We start from the raw sequence: 21,401 nt of genomic DNA, 5'->3' as shown, positions 1-21,401 counted from the left end.
AAAGAGAGGATTAAGCAGAAGCTAGTTGGCTGGAAGGGCAAACTTCTCTCTATGGGAGGGAAAGAAATCCTCATAAAAGCGGTAGCACAAGCAATTCCCACATACACTATGGGTTGCTTCCTTCTTCCCCAATGCATATGTGATGAAATAGAAAGCATGATAAGGAACTTCTGGTGGAGCTAAAGGCAGCAAGAAACTAAAATGTTTTGGGTTAGCTAGAAAACAATGTGTAAGCTGAAAGCTTATGGAGGCATAGGTTTTAGGAATTTGTAAGCTGTTGAGGTCTAAAAAGGATCATAGTGAAGGAGGCCCAAAAGAATGAGTCAGACCCAAAAGGAAAAATCAAGCTAAGCCCAAAGTAGCAGATGCAGAAGACCCATGAAGGAAATAAAAAGGCCCAGGGGATCCTGAAGCCCAGACGAAGAAGCATCCAAAAAAAAAGAGAACCACGGCAAGGGATAAGAAGTAAGGATCCTTAGAAACCATCAAGAGGCGCGGATCCCTTCAGGCACAAAGACAAAGGAAGACTAGGACAGCTCAAAAGAAAAAGACAGAAGAAGAAAATAAGAAACAAAAGCAAAAGAACACAAGCGCCAGTAGAACCCAGCGACCTCTCATGGCACAGACAGAAAAAAACATCGGGGAACCAGAACAGGGAAGCACAAAAGAAAGAATGATAACATGCGGCTTTCAAGATTGGCAGAACAGGATTCCGCCCAGATGGGAAAGAAAAGGGAAAAGTGGAAACTGCTAAAAACGAGGATGCCGAGAAGGGCATACCTCAGCACATCCCAAAGAAGATGGCCAACGAGGAACTTTCAAAAGAATCAGAGCTGAAAGAAGGAAAGGATGAGAAAAAACGGAAATGGGACTTACCGAGTGATAGGTACAAGACGTGCTCTGTTTGCAAAAAGGTAAAACAGGGGAACTAACGGTTCCCCAGGAAGACCAAAAACTCCATTATAAAAGGAAGGGATGGGTTGCGAAGAAAGGTAGCGAAAAAAGAGAGAAACACAAAAAAGAAGAGATTTTCTAGATAAAAAAACTATCAGTAAATCTGTGGTGAAGAGAAAGAAAAAACACTAAGGGAAAACGAACATTTGCTTCTCGGTATCCTGTAAAAGCCACTATTGCACATACTTGGATTCAAAGAGAATCAAACTTTGCAAGTTTTGAAAGCTGAAATAGCCACTCAAGACTGTAATTTTTGAGCTCGATTGAACCTTGTATCACGTCCTAGTGAGGTTTCTGTAACTTAACAAATAATGTATTAATGAAATATGCCTCATTAATCCCAGGATCCCTTTAGCATTAATTTTGTATCACTTTGCTAATCCTGCTTCTTTCCTTTTGAATTTACCTTGTTGTTTTTTGGCATTCTTCAATACGAATATCCTTGCTTGTCATTTTTTTATTGTCAGGAGCATCCCCTGTATATCACTTGATTCTTAAACAGCTTGTTAGCTGTGGTGAGTGTCACAGAAAAAAGGCACTCTCACATTTTGGTGACTCCGTTGGGGACTGGGCAAAGAAGAAGGAAGAAGCAATCCCTTCACAGAGAATGCCTCCAAGACAAAGAAACAGCAAAGGAACTAATGTGCCACCTACGACCTCTGAGCCCGTAGGAGAAAACGAGGTAGCTTCCAGGCAAGGAGGCGGGATACCCCTGGTAGAACAGGAGGTTGTGTCAGAATAAAGACACGCAAGGCAAGAACCAGACCTCATGGCCAGGATGACAGCAATGTTGAAGGATCTGGAGCAAGAAGTTCGTCTTCTCAAAGAGGGCAGGACACAGGAAATCAGAGACAATGTTCCCCCTACTGGCCACCAAGATGGAACGCAGCCAGAAGGAGGGTCAGCAATGGGAGGAAGAACCAACCCTCAGTACTTAACACTAGCAGATGTCAATGCCCTCCTAGAACAAGAAAGGGAAAAACTCTCAGGGATCCCCAAGCAATTCTCTCGGGATCCCCCGTTCCCTCCAGAACTTCTTGGCCAACCATACCCTAAAGGGTACGAACCCCCAAAGTTCCATCCTTTCGATGGAAGAAATGGAAGTGTCGTGGAACATGTGAGTAGGTTTATCCACACTATGGGCCCCTATGCAGGAGACAGAGAATTATGTCTAAGGGAATTCGCCAAGTCCTTAGTAGATAGGGCATACACTTGGTACACTACGCTGAGACCCGGGTCCATCAAAACCTGGGATGAGATGACGGAAAAATTCTGCGCCAAATATTACCCTGGTGAAGACAAGATCACTTTCCAGAATCTACAAATGGTGAGGCAGAGACCTGGAGAGGATCCCGTCCAATTCATTAAAAGATTTGAAGATGTGTCCCTAGACTGCTATGGGGACCATGAAGAAAAGGAGCTCGTGGAAACCTGTGTAGCCAACATGCTTTTTGATTACAGGCTCAACCTTGAAAATCTATGTATCACGCAGTTTGCTGACCTGCTACAGAGAACCAGAAGGACGGCGCAAACCATGAGGACAAAAAGGCTATCCGCGTCCCAAGCTATGACAGCATCAGTAGGAGAGAAAAGGAAGAGACCAGATGGGAAGGTGTTCGAGGAACCACCGATGATCCCATGTACAGCTGAAGAGTTAAGCCATGTCTTAGACAAATGGATTGGAGATGGGGTTGTTAGGCCATTCACTATGTCCAGGCCACCAACTGAAGAAGAAAGGAAGAACCCTTTATTTTGCAGAATTCATAATTATGTCAAGCACTCCACCAAGGATTGCTGGACCCTTCGCAGACTCTTCCACAAAAAGTTGAGGGAAGGAACCCTGGAACTCACTCAGAAGGAAGGAGCCAGAAGTGCAGAGGAACCCCTTGCCTAACCACAAAGGAAAAGGGGTGGTAGCAGTAGTAATACATGGGAACCCAACAGAAGCAGGAGAATTTGAAGGATCCTTCCACCTGAGCACAGTCAGGACCCTCCAGAAGAATCCTAAGTTCAGGTCACTATTCAATCAATTAGGATTCGGACCAGAAGCAAGAAGGGTGGCCATAGAGTCTCTCATGAGCATAGCAGCAGATTCAGGGATGGAATGCTTTATAGCAGAGTCACATGCTAGTCGAGCTTTCCTGGAGACAACCAATGCAATAACCTTCATTGATGAAGACATGGAGATTGAGCACCCAGACCACCGTAGACCCCTTTATTTAATGGCCACCATAAACGGCGTTCAAGTCAAAAGAGCACTGGTAGACACCGGGGCATCACTCAATCTCATAGCCTTGAGTACCCTGGAAGCTATGGGCTTAGTTGACAGAAGGATCCTGGGGGCTCCCATGGAAATAACAGGAATTGGAGGATCGGTGGAATCAACAGAAGGATACTTGCAGCTAGCCTTAAGGGTAGGGCCAATAGTAGCCCTGACAAGGTTTCATGTGATTAATACAGAAGTTTCTTATCATGTGTTGCTGGGACGCCCGTGACTTCATAAACATCACCTTATTCCATCCACGTTCCATCAATGCATTAAAGGGAGACTGAATGTGCGGCCCATAAGGATCCCTGCCAACCATAATCCTTTCAGCCAGGGAGAAGTGAACTTTGCAGAAACGATGTTTTATGATGAATTGGAGCCAGATGTTGAGAACCCCGCCCTGAGGACCCCAGGGGCACCTATCCTAGAAGAAGAAGAAGGAGGGAAGGGCACCCGTGACCTGAGGAACCTTCTGGAAAGAAAAAGACAAAAAAGGGAGCCCAGCTCTTCAGGATCCCGAGAATGTGTGGTGTTGCGGGAACCCGGGGGAAGGCTAATCTACCGTTTGTGAAGGTGCGCGGGACCCAAATGCATTATGCAGGAAGGTCCCGGACCACCAAGCTGCATGATGGCCCAAGAAGAAATTCCAGAAGAACCAGTTAAGAAGGCCCAGATTCAGCCTGAGGAAGAATTAAAGGAAATAGATTTGGGAATAGAACCGGGATCCCGAAAGCCTGTCTTCATTAGCAGTCAATTGGTGGCGCAAGAAAGGGAACAACTGGTAACCTTGCTTCAAAAATACAGAGATGTGTTTGCATGGACCTATGATGAGATGCCTGGTTTAGACCCAGGGTTGGTAGTCTATTCTCTTAATGTGGACCCAGGGATGAGGCCAGTAGTTCAACCGGCTAGGGTCTTCCACATTGAGGTAGAAGTTCAAATAATTCAAGAGGTCAAAAAATTGCTAACAGCTGGTTTTATCAAACCCACCCAACACCCAAAATGGCTTTCCAACATTGTACCTGTAAAGAAGAAAAATGGTCAGATCCGTTGCTGTGTGGACTTTCGCAACTTGAATAAGGCATGTCCTAAAGATGAATTCCCCTTGCCCAATATCGACCTCCTTGTAGATTCAGCTGTAGGAAGCTCAATATTCTCATTTATGGATGGGTATAGTGGGTACAACCAAATCCGCATGGCTGCCAAAGATGCAGAGAAGACGGCATTCAGAACTCCAATTGGGAACTTTTACTACACTGTAATGCCTTTTGGCCTCAAAAATGTAGGAGCTACGTATCAACGGACCATGACAGCCATTTTCCATGATATGATGCACGAGGAGATGGAAGATTATGTAGATGACATTGTGGTCAAGTCAAAGACCAGAACAGGACATTTCCAAGTACTTGAGCAAGTTTTTGAAAGATGCAAGAAGTACAAGTTACATATGAATCCCATGAAGTGCGCCTTTGGAGTGTCTGCTGGAAAGTTCCTTGGGTTTCTGGTACATCACAAAGGCATAAGTGTGGATCCAGCCAAGGCCATAACTATCGCCACAATGAGAAGACCAACTACTGTTAGGGAACTCAAAAGCTTCCTGGGAAGGGTCTCATATATTAGGAGATTTGTGCCTAGTTTGGCTTCAGCTACAGCAGGTCTATCCAAACTGTTGAAAAAGGGGAATGAATTTACCTGGGGAACGGAGCAGCAGGAAGCTTTTCAAAGAATTCAGGGCATCATGAATCATTTGCCCACCCTTCAAGCACCAGTACGTGGGCGACCTCTGCTGCTATACTTAGTATCAAACTCCCAGGCAATAGGAGCTTTGCTGGCACAAGAAGACGACCAAGGGAATGAGCAGCCTGTATATTATGTAAGTAGAACACTCAAGGATACCAAGACCAGGTACTCTAGAATAGAGAAAGTCTGCCTAGTGATCATTTATGCGTCCCAAAGGCTAAAGAGGTACTTCTCAGCTCACCAAATCCTTTTGGTAACCAAGTCCCACCCCATAAAAGCACTCCTGCACCAGCCCCTTCTTATAGGAAGAATAGCACAATAGCTAGTGTTGCTCTCTCAATATGATATAGGCATAAGAACTCCCAAGGCTGTCAAGAGCCAGGCCATAGCAGATTTGCTAGCTCAATTCCCAGGAAAGGAGGAAGGCCCGCTGAGCGAAGAAATCCCTGGTAAGGTAGCAGTAATGGAGATCCCAGGGAAGAAATGGACCATGAGGTTTGACGGGTCGGCTACAGCAACTTCAAATGGGATAGGAATTGTACTAAGTTGTGAAAATGGGGATATCATGCCCTTGTCTTTCAAGCTTGGTTTCTCGTGCTCTAATAATGCAGCTGAATATGAGGCATACTTAACCGGGTTGACTATAGCACTCAGCATAAGAGTGAAACATATGAGAGTGTTAGGAGATTCCAATCTTGTAGTCTCCCAAGTGAAAGGTGACTTCGCGTTACGGGAACAAAGCTTAGCGGTCTACAGGACTTGGGCACAAAGGCTGGAGATGGAATTTCAGACCTTTAGCATAGAGTACACTCAAAGAAGTGAAAACAGGTTTGCTGATGCGCTCGCCACCTTGGGATCCCAAATACCATTTAATAGGAGAGATACGCTGATAAAAATAGGAAGGCAGGAACATTCTATTGTAAGGATCCTCCAAGGGATGTACCCCAGAGAGTCCAAACAGTGGGACTGGAGGGACGAAGTCAAAGAAAAGATGAAAGAGGCAGGGCCTAGAGGGAACATCAAAGAACTAATGGATTACACTCAGATAGAAGGAGAATTGTATAGAAGGCTGCTAGGAGGAATATTGTCCAGATGTATCACCGAGAAGGAAGGAAAGTCGAAACTAGAAGAATTACATGCCCAAGCATGTGGAGTTGCAGAAAAGGTCAGCCTATATAGAAGGATGCAACGCATGGGGTATTACTGGCCAAATATGGACAAGGAAGTAGCAATTATACAGGAGAAATGCCAGGAGTGTCGTTTGGCAATTGATAAAGAAGAAAGCTACACGGTGTTTATTGCAGAAGATTGGCGGGTTCCTTTCATAGGATACCTGGCTCAGGGGATCCTGCCAACTGACAGAAAACTGGCCTACAAGCTCAAGAAGCTAGCAGGCAGATATTTCCTGCAAAACGACATCTTATTCAAAAAGGGATACCGTGGGGATCCCCTAAGATGCCTAGGACCAAAGAAAGCTAGAGAAGCAGTCAGGGAAGTACATTCTGGAGATTGTGGAAGTCACCTGGGAAAGAGAAGGCTGTACAAGCAATTACTGTTGTTAGGATATTACTGGCCAACGATGAAAAGAGACTCTGAGGAGCTGGTCAAAACATGTCATGCTTACCAAGTCCTGGGAGATGCAATTCACACTCACCCAAATGTTCTATAGGATATGACGACACTATGGCCTTTTCACACTTGGGGGCTTGATCTCATAGGGCCTATAAACCCTCCATCCAACGGTTACATATGGATCCTGGTAGCCACCAAGTACTTTACAAAATGGGTAGAGGCCATCCCTTTGAAAAAAGCCACTGGAGCAGCCATAGCAAATTTCATTCGAAACCACATCATTACAAGGTTCGGGATCCCCAGAAGACTGATCAGTGACAACGGAACCTCATTCATAAACAAAGATATGAAGGGGTTAACTGAAGCATACCACATCAAGCATGGGAGATCTACCCCATACTACCCACAAGGAAACGACCAAGCTAAAGCAACTAATAGGGTAATGTTGAAGATCCTTAAGAAGATGAAGCATGAGTATGGAAGTAAATGGAGTGATCATTTGGCAAATGTACTTTGGGCATGTAGGAGCTCTGTAAAGACAGCCATAGGATTCTCCCCATTCTCCCTGGTCTATGGAACAGAAGCCATCAGCCCCGTGGAGTTAGTCATTCCCACACCAAGGGTAGTTCTGGAAGAAAATCAAGGAGAAAGTGAGGACACAAACAATGAAATGAGGCTAGCAGATCTGGAAGGGGTAGAAGAAGAAAGAGAGCTGGCCAAGAAAAGAAGTCAGAGGTACCAGCAAAGAATGACTAGAGCATATGCACAAGCAGTACGCCCAAGAATGTTCACTGAAGGGCAATTGGTACTAAGGATGGCAAAACACGTGAGGAGGAACCTGCCAGGGCCTTCCAAGTTCACCCCAAAATGGGAAGGACCCTACATCATTAGTGCAGCTCATGAGAGCGGGTATTATTACCTTACCAAAGAAGATGGGACAGTCCTGACAGAACCCATAAACGGGAAATGGCTGAAACAATACTATGCATAAGGATGAGGGGATCCCGGTACCTCAGGGTCCTTTTACCAGCTTCACCATCTGCTAAGTGTTTTTTATTTTTATCTTTTTATTTCAGCCTTTATCATGAATTCTAGTCTAAAATGATTTTGTTCAGGAACCTATGATAGATTGACACTTTGCGGTCAATACTGCACTAAATGATTTTCTTTGTTCCTTAAAAATGACCATATTTTAATGAAGTTCATTTTTTCTTCAATATTTAAGTCTTTCTTTAAATACTGCAAAGACCAAGTTTGGATAGATTTAAGGAAGGATACCTGAGTCAAAAAAAAAAAAAAAAAAAAAGGTATGTAATACCCTTTTACGTATGGCCCAGGATTCACCTCACAGATAATTTCAGATACCCCACGACAATTCCAAGTGCATAGGTCTAGGATCACAGATAAAAGTAAAATACCCAAGATACCTAGCCTAGCACTTGGCAAAAGATGAGAACTTGTCAAAGTTCATGAACTGGGACCGTATCTCAAAATATATATAGGAAAAGATACCAGTGTACCCAGTTCAGTACTTGCATAATAGATCACCGGGTACCTGGACCAGAACTTACAGTGAAGCCTGTGGAAACCATGGTCCAGGACTCAGGAAAGAAAAGAGAAAAGTCATAGGAAAGAAAAGGCAATATATCAAAGAGAAAGGCAATTCACATACTAAGAAATTAGAAGCAGTTTTGAAACACCAAAAGAAAAAAAAAAAAAAAAGAAAGAGGAAAGCAATGTTCAAAAAAAAACTTATACAACCCCGAATTGTTTATGTAAATCTAAAGTAAGCTAAGGAATGAGGCCAGCCAACAGGGAGGCATCCGGAGAAATAACAGGCACAGTCGAAGTAGAAAGGATCCTTTGCCGCTTAACCTTCAAGTCTTGTAAAACCTTGTAAGCATGAGCCAAAGTTTCCTCAGCAGCAGCTATCTCGATGTCTATACTCTTGGATGATTGCCTCTGAAATAGCATATGAGCCAACAGACGCAAGTGATCCAACAAAAAAGACAAATTGAACTTGGCCTCTAGAAGGTCTTGGACCACCCCTCTCCACTCCAGAAGCTTTTCTTCAGACAAAGAATCTACAGAAGAATTCCTCAGGGAAACCAGCACAGCATATAGCAACTCCATCAAAATATTACCCAGAAAAATGCCTCCCCTGAAGCCACTGGTGAAATCCCCGTGACACTTGAGCAGACTCTCTAACAGCGGCAGGCCTTCAACAGGAACAAAGAAGTGCAGGAAGTTGCCATAAGAAGACCCAAAAGCATGGAAATCGCTGGTAGGAAGACTGTTAAATTCCAGGAGGTCAAAGCGAGCTAGGAAGGAGGAAAGCCTTGAATCAAGATCTGAGGCAGCCATTCTCGAGGCGTCCCCCATCACTGTGTCACCATTTGCAGGGACTGGAGGACTTGCAGCCTTTTGCTTTGGCTGAAGATCAGCAATTCGAACGAGCCTCACAATTCCTTCAGGGATAACAGGCTCAGAATCTTTAAAGCCTGTATCAATATTCAAAAAAAAAAAGAAAAGGAAGAACAGATTTAGTCTTAAAAAAAAAATAAAAAAGGAGGGGAGAGAGAAGAACAAACCAGTACCGGCTTCTCGAGGCAGAGCCTCTTCTTCTTGATCCCCTGATTTCCCCGAAGATTCTGGGAAAGAACATAAGGCAAGTTGAAGAAAGGGTGAAGAACCAATGGCAAAGTGGCTAAAGGAAGGAAGAGATGCAGGGGGCTTCGCCATAAAAAAAAAAAAAAAAAAAAAAAAAAAAAAAAAAAAAAAAAAAAAGAGAAGGGCGAAGGGAAGGAAAGAAATGGAAAGGAAATACAGTGGGAGCAGCTCGCACTCACCTTTTGAACTTTCTGATTCTAAGGAAGAGGCAACACTGGGAGCAGACTTCTCACTGGCTTGACCTAAAAGGAGAAAGAAAAGAAGGAACTCAAAAAAAAAAAAAAATGGAAAAGAAAATAGAGATGTAATGCTATTTCAAGGAAACATGGCTCACCTATTTGTTTGGATAAAGGAGTGTCTCCCAAAATGCCTTTATCTGACAATGTTTGAGGAAACACAGTCCTGATGGGACTAGGAGTGCGCTCAAGATGGGGACTTTGAGATGTAGGGATCTTAGAGGCTTTGGGATCCTGAGAATCCTGGGAACCCTGCATCGGTTGCCCGGTTTCCTCAGCCAGACCACCAATAAAGGGCTCCTCCCCCACAATAGGAAAAGTAACAGAAAGAGCTGTAACAGTTTCCTTTCCCAGAGTCTTGCCGGTCATAGGAGGAGACACCTCCACCTAAAGGAAAAAGAGGAGGGAAAAAGCAGTGCCAAGTGAAAACAACGGGGTAATGCTAATAACACAGTGCCAGAGCAAAAGGGAGAGAACATAAAAAAAACACACATACAATGTCGTCATCAGAAGATTGACTCTTGCCCTTCTTGTAATCAAACTTGCGTTTGGACTGCAAAGGAAACCACCACTCGTCAGCAAAGAAGAAACAAATGCAACAAGGTGAACAAGTGAAAAAGAGAGAAGAAGGAAAGAAGTCTTGCCCTTCTTTCTCTCTCTACAGATTCTCTGGAAGTCTTTTGCTTACTACGAGTACGCCCAAAAGGTCCTAAAGGAGGCTGGGATACAAAACTAGAGGATCCTAAAGAACCATGGACTGACGCAGTCACAGGAACCTGGAAAAAAAAAGACTCTATCTTGGTCTTCTTCCAGGTCCTTGAAGCCAAAGGTTCCCCGACATCCTTGCCTTCCTGAGATGCCAAGTGTGTTTGAGATTTCCCAGTTTTTCTTCTTTTCGTCTCAGGACCTATCTTCACACCCTCTGTGCTTTCCTCAACATCAATAGCTTTCATTTTTTCCAGCCTGACATCCTTACCTTTACTCGGAGCGGTGGCAGCGCCTATTGTCTCCACTGCACCTTTCTTGATGGGTACTCTAGAGGAAGTGCCAATGACGAGACTATAACCCAGCCAAGTCTCAAGAAAATCCTGTGCATAAGTCACCCAACCTCCCCTGGAGGCATGCCACTCTGCGAATCCAGTCTTGCTGCTTACAGTAACAGAAACAATCCCAGCAGTAGGAAGGGATAAACGCCTATTGGATGTCAGAGCAGAAACAATACTACGATTCGGGGTTTCTCGAACTATACCGGAGCCAACATAGTCAATGAAAGACTTCTGTACTCTTCTCCAATAACTAGTATAGCCACTAGAAGCAAAGACTCCTCTCTGGGAGTTGGGCACTGCAAATTGGGGGCTCCTCCATGACTAATAAGAAAAGGCCTGCAGCCTCAAGAAAGGATCCAAAGAAGGAAGGGATGGCATCACGTCCTTAAAAACTAGAGGAACGTCCTGGTCAAAACCAAACTGTCGGAGCACCCGATGTGCTGAATAATGGGTATATTTTGGGCCACTCGAAGAAGGCACAGGAAGCCAAGAGGGGCTAATGTAGGCAAGATAAGCCAGATTGCCCTCATCACCACGGCACAAGTCAAAGATATTACCTGTAAAAGATAAAAAAGAAGACAATACAGAATCACACGCAAAGCCAGGGCCAAACTCACGAGGGGATCTTCAATGTAAGTTCCCTGCTTGGTCAAATAACTCCACAAGATTGAGGCCACCACCTTTCAAGCTAATCCAACGAAAAATAATGGGAAAAGCATCAGTCGAATTGCCACAAAGACCCTTCACTATATCAGGGGATCCTTGGAATTTGTCCTTCACAAATTTCAAATTCCTGCACTTGGCCAAAGTAGCTGCAGAACGATCCCACATGAAAATCTGAAGGATAGCACAGTGAAGAGATGAGGTAATCACATAACAAGAATCACCCTCGGTCTCATCTCCATGAAGCTGGTCCAATTAAGAGTAAACATGACCCAAAAACAGAGGGGCCAAAGGATATTGGGTACCTCAAGCCAACTTGATCGCTAACGGAAAAAAGGAAGACTTAACTCCATACCCAGGGAACTTACTAAACAAGAACTTGCTAAGCCAAAAAGCCAGAAAATCGGCCCACCTCACTTCCTTATTTTTCTCACGAGAGAGGGTCATCACCCATCTCCCCATTCTAGTCGGCTTACCACTAGAAGAGGCAGCACGACCACCAAAATGACCAAACAATTTATCTTCCACCACGAGATCCTCCCCAGAAAGGTTAATATCAAAGGGGCTCTCATCACCAAATACCGAGAGGAGGAAGTTATTAACCATATCCTCCAAGGTAATCGTCAATTCACCAACAGAGAAGAAAAAAGTATGAAGGGAAGGGCACCAACGACGTACCAGATGCCTGAGCCCTTTGGCGTCTCTGAAGCCCTCAAGGTTTCTAGAAATAGCCACTGCCTTTAGGATACCAGCGCGCTCCAAGCGACCCACAAACTCAGCATCAGACAGTTCCTTGTCTACCTAGATGGGCCAGCCCTGGATTTTTACCGGGACAAAATCAAAGAAGATAGGCACTGCCTCTCGAACTCCTTGTCTAATATGAAGGTCAAAAATCTCTCTAGGGTCAGGAACTTGGGCGGAATCGGCGAAACCCGCGTGGCTAGAAAACATCCAAGCATGAGGAGATGGAGGAGCCTCGCCATGAGATACATGAGGGAAAAATAGACTAAGAGAATACCAAGGATCCCGTAAAGGGAGGGCCGAATGTTCGGTAACCTCGCGAGAATCACTCAGAGCAGAACCAGAAGAACCTTTGCCCTCAGAAGGACTAGGGGTACGCTCCCTCCTCTTTTGGGAAGAAGAAGAAGCCATTGGAACAACACGTACAATGAGAAGAGAAGAGATTGAAAGTGCGAAAAGGGGGAAGGCTGGAGTAACAAAGAAGAAGAGAAAAAGAAAGAGAAACCCAAGAATGAAAGACTCAGAGAAGCAAAGTGATAAGATGAAACGGCTACAATAAAGGCGCAAATAGCAGTTAGGGAAGACAGTGTATGGAAAGACGCACCCGTTGCCAAAAAATTTAATTCGAAGAAGGGATTAATCAGCGGTTATTAATGAGAAGTAACGGGAAACGAGAAAAGTGGGTAGTGGAATTTTACCTTAAATACTCAACTGCCACGTCCCGTGCAAAGAGAAAACTGCAAAATAATAATAATAATAATAATAATAAGGGAACGCAACACACAAAAAGGAGATGACCAAAAGCAGCAAAAAAGGGCCGGGATCCCAAGTGAAAAGGAAGGGAACCCAGTAGAAGTTAACAAGGGGGGGGGGATCCTACGAAAATCTTAGAAAACCTGAATTACTCACGCGTGGGCTTCAGGCAACCCACGAGCTCGAGGGGCTAAATGTTGTGGTCTAAAAAAGGATAATAGTGAAGGAGGCCCAAAAGAATGAGTCAGGCCCAAAAGGAAAAATCAAGCTAAGCCCAAAGTAGCAGATGCAGGAGAACCATGAAGGAATAAAAAGGCCCAGGGGATCTTGAAGCCTAGACGAAGAAGCATCCAAAAAAAAAAAAAAAGAACCACGGCAAGGGATAAGAAGTCAGGATCCTCAAGAACCATCAAGAGGCGCGGATCCTTTCAGGCACAAAGACAAAGGAAGACTAGGACAGCTCGAAAGAAAAAGACAGAAGAAGAAAATAAGAAACAAAAGCAAAAGAACACAAGCGCCAGTAGAACCCAACGACCTCTCATGGCACAGATAGAATAAAACCTCGAGGAACTAGAACAGGGAAGCACAAAAAAAAGAATGATAACAAGCGGCTTTCAAGTTGGCAGAACAGGATTCCGCCCAGATGGGAAAGAAAAGGGAAAAATGGAAACTGCCAAAAAAATGGGGATGCCGAGAAGGGCATACTTCAGCACATCCCAAAGAAGATGGCCAACCAGGAACTTTCAAAAGAATCAGAGCTGAAAGAAGGAAAGAATGAGAAAAATGGGAAATGGGACTTACCGAGTGATAGGTACAGGACGTGCTCTGTTTGCAAAAAGGTAAAACAGGGGAACCAACGGTTCCCCGGGAAGACCAAAACTCCATTATAAAAGGAAGGGAGGGGTTGCAAAGAAAGAGCAGTAAAAAAAGAGAGAAAAAAAAGGAAGAGATTTTCTAGAGAAAAAACTATCAGTAAATCTGTGGTGAAGAGAAAGAAAACACTAAGGGAAAACGAATATTGTTTCTCGGTATCCTGTAAACGCCACTATTGCACATACTTGGATTCAAAGAGAATCAAACTTTGCAAGCTTTGAAGGCTGAAATAGCCACTCAAGACTATAATTTTTGAGCTTGATTGAACCTTGTATCACGTCCTAGTGGGCTTTCTGTAACTTAACAGACAATGTATTAATGAAATATGCCTCATTAATCCCAGGATCCCCTTAGCATTAATTTTGTATCACTTTGCTAATCCTGCTTCTTTCCTTTTGAATTTACCTTGTTGTTTTTTGGCATTCTTCAATACGAATATCCTTGCTTATCATTCTTTTTTTTATTGTCAGGAGCATCCCCTGTATATCACTTGACTCTTAAACAGCTTGTTAGCTGTGGTGAGTCAAGGCCCGATTCACCAAACCTTTTATTTAGGCCCGGGATCCTTGGGCCTGAGTGTCACAGAAAAAAGGAACTCTCACATACGTCATAGAATTTTGTAACCAAGTGCTTTCAGATCTTTATTGTTGATGAAGTAAAGAACTTTGCAGCCAATAACATCTGTTCAAGTTGCTGGAGTTAGTCATATACTTAGGATCCATGCAAATGGTTAGTCACAAATTGGAGGTTTGTGCATCAAAGGAAAGAAGGCTACTACAAGATCAAGTCTAATTGGGTATTGGAGCAAAGGTTCAACTGTAGGTTGGTATTTTGGGATAGGTCAAGGGTAGTTGGTAAGATTCCTTATACTTGTAACCACTTGATTGTTGATTAGTGGATTTTTGGGAGTGATGGCCTTAAAATCACCTGGTGGGGTTTTTGCCTTGCAAGATTTTCCTCATTTGCCAACAAATCACCGTGTTCAATTTATTTTTGTTGCATTTAGTTTATTTGGTGATTTGTTGGTGCCTCCACGATTTTCATGTAATTTGACATAATTAATCAACTTAGGTAATTGAATAAATTAACCGGGGTCAAGCTATCTTAACCCAACAAGTGGTATCAGAACTGGCATACTCTGATTAGTTTTTAATCTTTGTTGTGTGATCCATTGACCCCTGCTGTTATAGATTGTGAACAATCCTTGATTATTCTTCCTTTATTTGATGGAACTAACTATGCATACTAGAAAGTATGCATGAGAGCTTTTTTGCAGTCCTTAGATGAGAAAGTCTGGCTAGTAGTTCAAGTAGGTTGGAAAAAGCCTGAAGATCCACCTGCAACATGGGATGACACCAAGATTAAGGCTAACAACTTTAACAGTAGGGCACTGAATGCTCTTTTTAGTGCTGCAACAAATGAAGAATTCAAGAAAATCTCTTCGACTGACAATGTCAAGGAAGTTTGGACAATACTTCAGAACACTTATGAGGGCACTAAAGCTGTTAAGAACTCTAAACTTCAAAGGCTCACTACTAGCTTTGAGGAAATTAGGATGGATGAGAATGAATTGTTTGACGAATTCTATGCCAAGCTCAAGGACATAGTGAATTAAGCATTCAATTTTGGAGAACAGATTCTGGAGCCTAAGATTGTTAAAGAGATCCTCAGATCTCTTCCAAAGAGATTCCATGCCAAGATCACCACATTTGAAAAATCAAAAGATCTTGACTCTATTCCTTTGATTGAATTGATTGGTAATTTGCAAACCTATGAACTAGGATTAGCAAGGGTTGGCAAAAGTGGCAAAGGCAAGAATATGGCCTTGAAAACCAAGAATGATGACAATGATGAGGATACCAAGCTAAAGTCATATATCACTAGACAATTCAAGAAGTTCATAAAAAATGCAAATGTTAAAACTGGAGATAAAGATCGCAAACAGACTGCTTTCTCTCAATATAAATCCCAAGACAAGGGCAAGAGGGAATCTAAGGATGTAGGTCAAGGTAACGGTATTTGTAAAGTTGTAATTTACAACTATGTGTTTTGTTGGCTTTTATTCCGTGTCAAATTTGATTGTAATTTTATTCAATCTTTTATACCATATATTTATTATGAGATTTAATTGTAACGGTTGTGTGATAGAGAGAGAGAGAGAGAGTGTGTGTGTGTGAAGACTCAAGCAATTGAAGACAGAAGAGTTTACGCGGGTAGCTCACGACTAAGCATCCTGCGAAATGATGCATGTGCCCTGCACATGACTGGAATGTGAAGAGTCAGGATAGATGGACACAGCTGTGTTTCATGAGTAGCTTACAGGTAAGGCCCTCCCGCGAGACACTCGCGAAACATTCTGTTTTGCCAGATTGTGCTATCTAATACACACTTTCTGTATCCACACTATATATACTCACATTACCCACAAAAGTTGAGGAGTACTTCAGAGAAAACCCTAGCCACAAACCTTAAGAGTTAGAGATTGTTATACCCACAATCCTTTACACAATTGCTTGTGGATTTTCCTCAACTCTTACCTCTCCATTTCCATATCATTGAGCAGTTGATAGCCCAAACACTTACCACACCCCTTTCAAAGTGTCAAGTGAGATTTTGGTGTTACTGGGAAGTATTGGAAGAAGCCAAGGATGGCAGATGCAATATGGTACTTGTTGTGGGATCCGGAGAGCTAGACAAGACACGGTTCTAAGAAGCCTTGTTGGAGTAGGAGCTTAGAGGGCTTAGGTACATCGGGTAGATTAGGTTTGGAGGGTCTCTTGCTAACCCATGTATCCCCAACTGATTATCTAGTGGATCGATTACTACTTGGAGGGCAACAAAGAGGTTTTTCGCTGAGATCTTCAGTTTCCTCTTCGATAACACATCGGTGTGTTATCTTGTGTTTGCATTCTTCTTCCCTACTTTTTTACCTTTCATTTTACTGCTGTGTTATAATGTTTATGGATTAGAGTAGCTTGTTTGTTTATCTGCTCGCATTTACTCTATTCCACACTTAGTATTAAGTTAGAGTAAAATCATTCGAGCCGTAACTTTAATTTGGGGGTCTAAATAGCTCTTATGTTTTCACACATTTTTGAGCATTCAATTGGTATCAGAGCGGGTACATTCGCTGTGGTTTAAATACCTGTGATCCTTGATCCTTTGTGATGGACCGGTCACAATCTCTCGATGCCCCACCATTCTTTGATGGAGGCAACTATGCCTTTTGGAAGGTTTGAATGAGGGCGTTCTTGTGTGCTATATATGAGTCCATATGGGATTCTATTGAGAATGGGTATGTTAAACCCACAACTGCCAAGTCTGAATGGGACAAGGCAGCTCTTGCATTAGCTAATGCGAATAGTAAGGCCATTAATGCTATATTCTATGGTGTGTCCCCTAATGAGTTTCACAGGATATCACATGTTGAGATAGCCAAGGATGCTTAGATGATCCTTGAGACTACCTATAAGGATACCAAGAAAGTCAAGGACTCGAAGCTCCAAATGCTTACCACCATATTTGAAGAGCTTAAGATGGGAGATGATGAGGCTTTTGATTCTTTCTATGGAAAGCTTAATGAATTTGTAATTGCCAAGCCCAATCTCAGGAGAAGATTGAAGATTCTAAGGTGGTGAGAAATATTTTGAGGTCTTTACCGGAGAGTTTCCGAGCAAAAGTCACAGCTATAGAAGAGAGTAAAGACTTGGATGAGATCAAAATCCAAGAGCTAATTGGATCTCTCCAAACATATGAGCTAGGAATGTCTATTTATAAATCGAGCAAATCTCTTGCTCTTAAAACCATCACCTAGAGAATGGACGACTCCTTTGAAGAGGATGATGTGGAGAAGGAAGTAGCATTCCTTGCAAAGAACTTCCAAAAATTTCTAAAGATGAACAACAGTGGAAAGCCTTTCAACAAAGGAAAGTTTTCATCTCCCAAGGGTGATAGGAAGGAATTTAGGAAGAAAGATGGGAAGGAGTCTTAATCTACTCAAGGAATCACTTGCTTCGAGTGCAATGGACATGAACATGTCAAGAAAGAATGTCCTAATTATTTGAGAATGAAGGGCAACGCATATGCCACAACTCTTAGTGATTCGGACTCTTCCAATTCAAATTCGGAAGAGAGCTGTGATGGAGAAAGGAATTACTCCACTTTTATGACTATTGCTCATGTTGAGTCATTAGAGGACTTGAGTTTGCTTATGAAAGAGCTTGGGAAGCATAGTGAGGTGGAGTCAATGGGAGTTGTAGAAGAATCAGACAAAACAGCCATACTCATAACTAATCAAAACCCACTTCACAAACAAACACACCCAAGGCAAAACACCCAAACCCGCCACTGAACTCAATGACCCACAACGACAATCAGCCCAACCACACCATCGTCAACCACAACTACAATGGCAACTCTAGGAATTTTTTCCAAGGTGTTCCTCAACAAGCATAAATTACACAATCTAATAAAAGGAATATTTTATATATTGACAACAACAATAAATAAAAAAAACAGGCAAATACATAAACAAAAGAATAAACAATAAACTATAAGTTCATTTGAAATATTAATAAAATTATTAATTATTGTTGTTTAGTTGTTTCATTAATTTGTTTGTCTTTTATAAACTATAATTTGTTATATTTTTGTTTCATTAATTATAAAATTATTAATTGGTGTTTAACCTAATATAATATAATTTATTTGTCTTTTATAGTGTATTGGTTAATTATATTACTTTAATTATTGTTGTTTAGCCTAACAATAAACTATATTACTTTAATTTTTTTGTCATTAATTATATTTATACTGCTTTAAATTGTTATATTGTAGAGCCAGCCCACTACCCAACCATGTGCATTTGTACACATAAGCACATTACACATCCCATGTGTAGTACAATAATTAAAGCAGTGTCATGTGCAACACATTATACTATTTTAATTATTATTTATCTGGCCCTATGTGCCCATCCACCCCTCTCTCCACTCAACAGACAAGCAAAAGCCTCGTAAACACCCAAACCCACCACAAAACAGCCATACTCACAACTAATTAAAACCCATTTCACGAACAAACACACCCAAGGCAAACACCCAAACCCGCCACTAAACTCAATGACCCACAACAACAATCAGCCTAGCCACACCATTGTCAACCACAACCAGTCTTTGCTGTGTGTGTAATTGCTCTTTTTTGTGTTTCCAACCTCTTTCCCTTTTTTCTTGTTCGTGACTCTCTCTATTTATAGAAAATTCCAAAGAAATTGTGCCCTTATTTTCCTCTCAACTGATCAGCTCATGGAGCAGTTTGCGTCAGTTTTTTTTTTTCTCCACAACTCCTAATTTTGTGTTCAACCGTACCCACTATTCAGCTTTTTGCTCTTTTTACTCATTCCGTCCCACTTTAAATTCCCTCTTTTCCGCTAGTGACATCTCCACTTTTCAACTTTTCAGGCTCACTTTCCTTGTTTTCTAGTTGTGCCATTTCCCATTTCACTTTTAAGTTTTTTTTTTTTTTTGGTACTTGTTTTGTTTTTATCTTTTCCTTTTCATAGGTACTAGGCAACAGATCACTCACATGGCCTTTATTTTTATTTTTTTCTTAGTTTAGGCTAGTCAACTTTTTGTAGCTAACCATGCATGACCTTTGAACCTACCTTATTGTTTAGTCCACAGTTGCCATGTAAATACAGGTACCTATGACACTTTTTATAAAGTATTTTTTAGTTTCAACCATGGTTTTGAAACTTAGACCGTGTAATGAATTGTAAAAAGGTGAGGTTCAAGGTTTTTGAGGTTGGACCGAGGTCGAACCGTGATGATGCCATAATTAATTTAATAATTATTTAAAATATAAATAAATATATTTAATAAAAATTTATCTAAAAATAAAGATAAATAATTAAATGCACACACACACACACACACACACATATATATATATATATTTATTTATATATATATATATATTTAAAATTTTTGTTAGAGCTCTTAAGTCATGACAAAGCTCATTTGAGTACCCAATAATTTTTATTTTTATTTTGAGACCTAATAAAATGGTTAAGAGATAAATTAATCTATCTGACCATGGCCAAGCCCATTTGACAACGCAAACTTTTTTTTTTTTTTTTTACCCAAGCCCATTTGAATAGTCCACCATTTATGAATAAAAAAAAAAAAAACTATAGGATGTTCGCCCATTTAAAAAAGGTTAAATACAAAAGCTAGAAGTGTTTGACAATAAAGCATTGGCAGTCAACAGTAAAGCAAGCAGCAAAAAAAAGGACTCCATCTACCAAAAAATAAGAAGACTCTAGAGGGAAAATGAAGAAACATCATCGTCAAAAACACAAAGAGGGAGTGCAAGCGAGATAGAGAAGAAGAATAGGAAAATGGGGCTGCGATCTCAAGTTTGATAGCATCTCACGGTGGTTGAAGCTTCAGCCTTCAATAATGGCTGTAAGCGTGTAAGTACCAAAAAATTTTCAAAAAAAACCTTTAACAATCTGACTGTGAGAACCGTTTACGATTTTGAAATCCAAGCGGTTCAACCGCGGTTGGCACAGTTCACTGACTTTCTTGCATAAGCTGGTTCTTGAGGTTTAAAGAACCGTCTTGATAAACGGTTCTCGTTAACTCGGTTGGATTGTGAGGCCTGGTCCGGGTTTCACAAGTGTTAAACCTGAATGGTTCATTGTGTTTGGACTAGTCAAAGTCTAGGCAAAGACTACAAAGGCCATCAATCCATCAATCACAGAAATTGGACTTTGACAAAATGTGAGCAACCTAGTGTGAAAATTGTGTGGGATTTTGGTATAAACTGTTCGGTAAAAACAAAAGAACTTTTTGGTATAACACTGGATATATGTGGGATTATCATTGTAGCCCAAATACCTTTTTTTTTTTTTTTTTGATGAACAGCCCAAATACTTTATAATCTTTTGAAAATAACAAAAGCCATACTCCTGGATTTAATAACTTTGGCTTTTGTTCTAGAATACGTAGAGTGGCAACCTAGGATTCAAGGACTAACGCAAAAGTGTAAACCAAACTCTAGGAAAAGATATCTCTTTGGAACAAATCTACATATCACTAACTCTTTTAATTCTTTGATTCTAATAAATGAAAAATCACATCTGGAACAATTGGTTGCTTCTTCAATTAACTCCAAGGAAAAATACACCTCTTAGCATCTTTAGTAATGAAACCCTTCTTATGAAAACCCTAATTTATCTTTTCCTCCTTATATTTTAAGGTATCAGAGATGTGGGCTTGGTGGGGTAGTATGCTGGAGTTTAAAACTCACTTGAGCTTATCTCTTTAGTCTCTAAAAAGCCCATAAAACATCTTCCTCTTTTATTTATTTATTTATTTATTTTAATTACCTCACTAAATTGTACGCACTAAAACTTTACTTCTCTCACCTATTTGTAGCATCACAAAATTGTCTACTCCCATCTTACTGTACACACACATATAGTACCTCAACTATTAAAAATGACAAGGTACAATGATAATCATAAAAACAAAATTGAGGTATTACATAATGGACCCTAGACCCTAAAGTGTGTACAAATGTTTTAAGCTTTTAAGTTTTAGCATTTGTTTATTCTTTTTCTTTTTTCTTTTTTTGACTCAAATATTTGCTGGACACCACAAACATAAAGCATATTCTAGTAGAGCCTTCACTCTTCTTCCATTAAAAGGAAAACTTGAATGGCTGAACAACAAAAGCTTGCCATAGAGAGACTATTATAGAGTCATAAAGAGAGTGAGAAACTTACCAAATGTCCATAGTGAAGATAGATTGAGGTGGTAAAGGCGAAGGTAGCAGCGGTAGAGGCGAAGGTAGCTTGACTGCTTCTGGTTAGGGAAGTTTAGA

This window comes from Quercus lobata, chromosome 1 (assembly GCF_001633185.2).
Source record: "Quercus lobata isolate SW786 chromosome 1, ValleyOak3.0 Primary Assembly, whole genome shotgun sequence".
Taxonomy (NCBI): domain Eukaryota; kingdom Viridiplantae; phylum Streptophyta; class Magnoliopsida; order Fagales; family Fagaceae; genus Quercus; species Quercus lobata.
Note: the sequence above shows the minus strand (reverse complement) of the source record.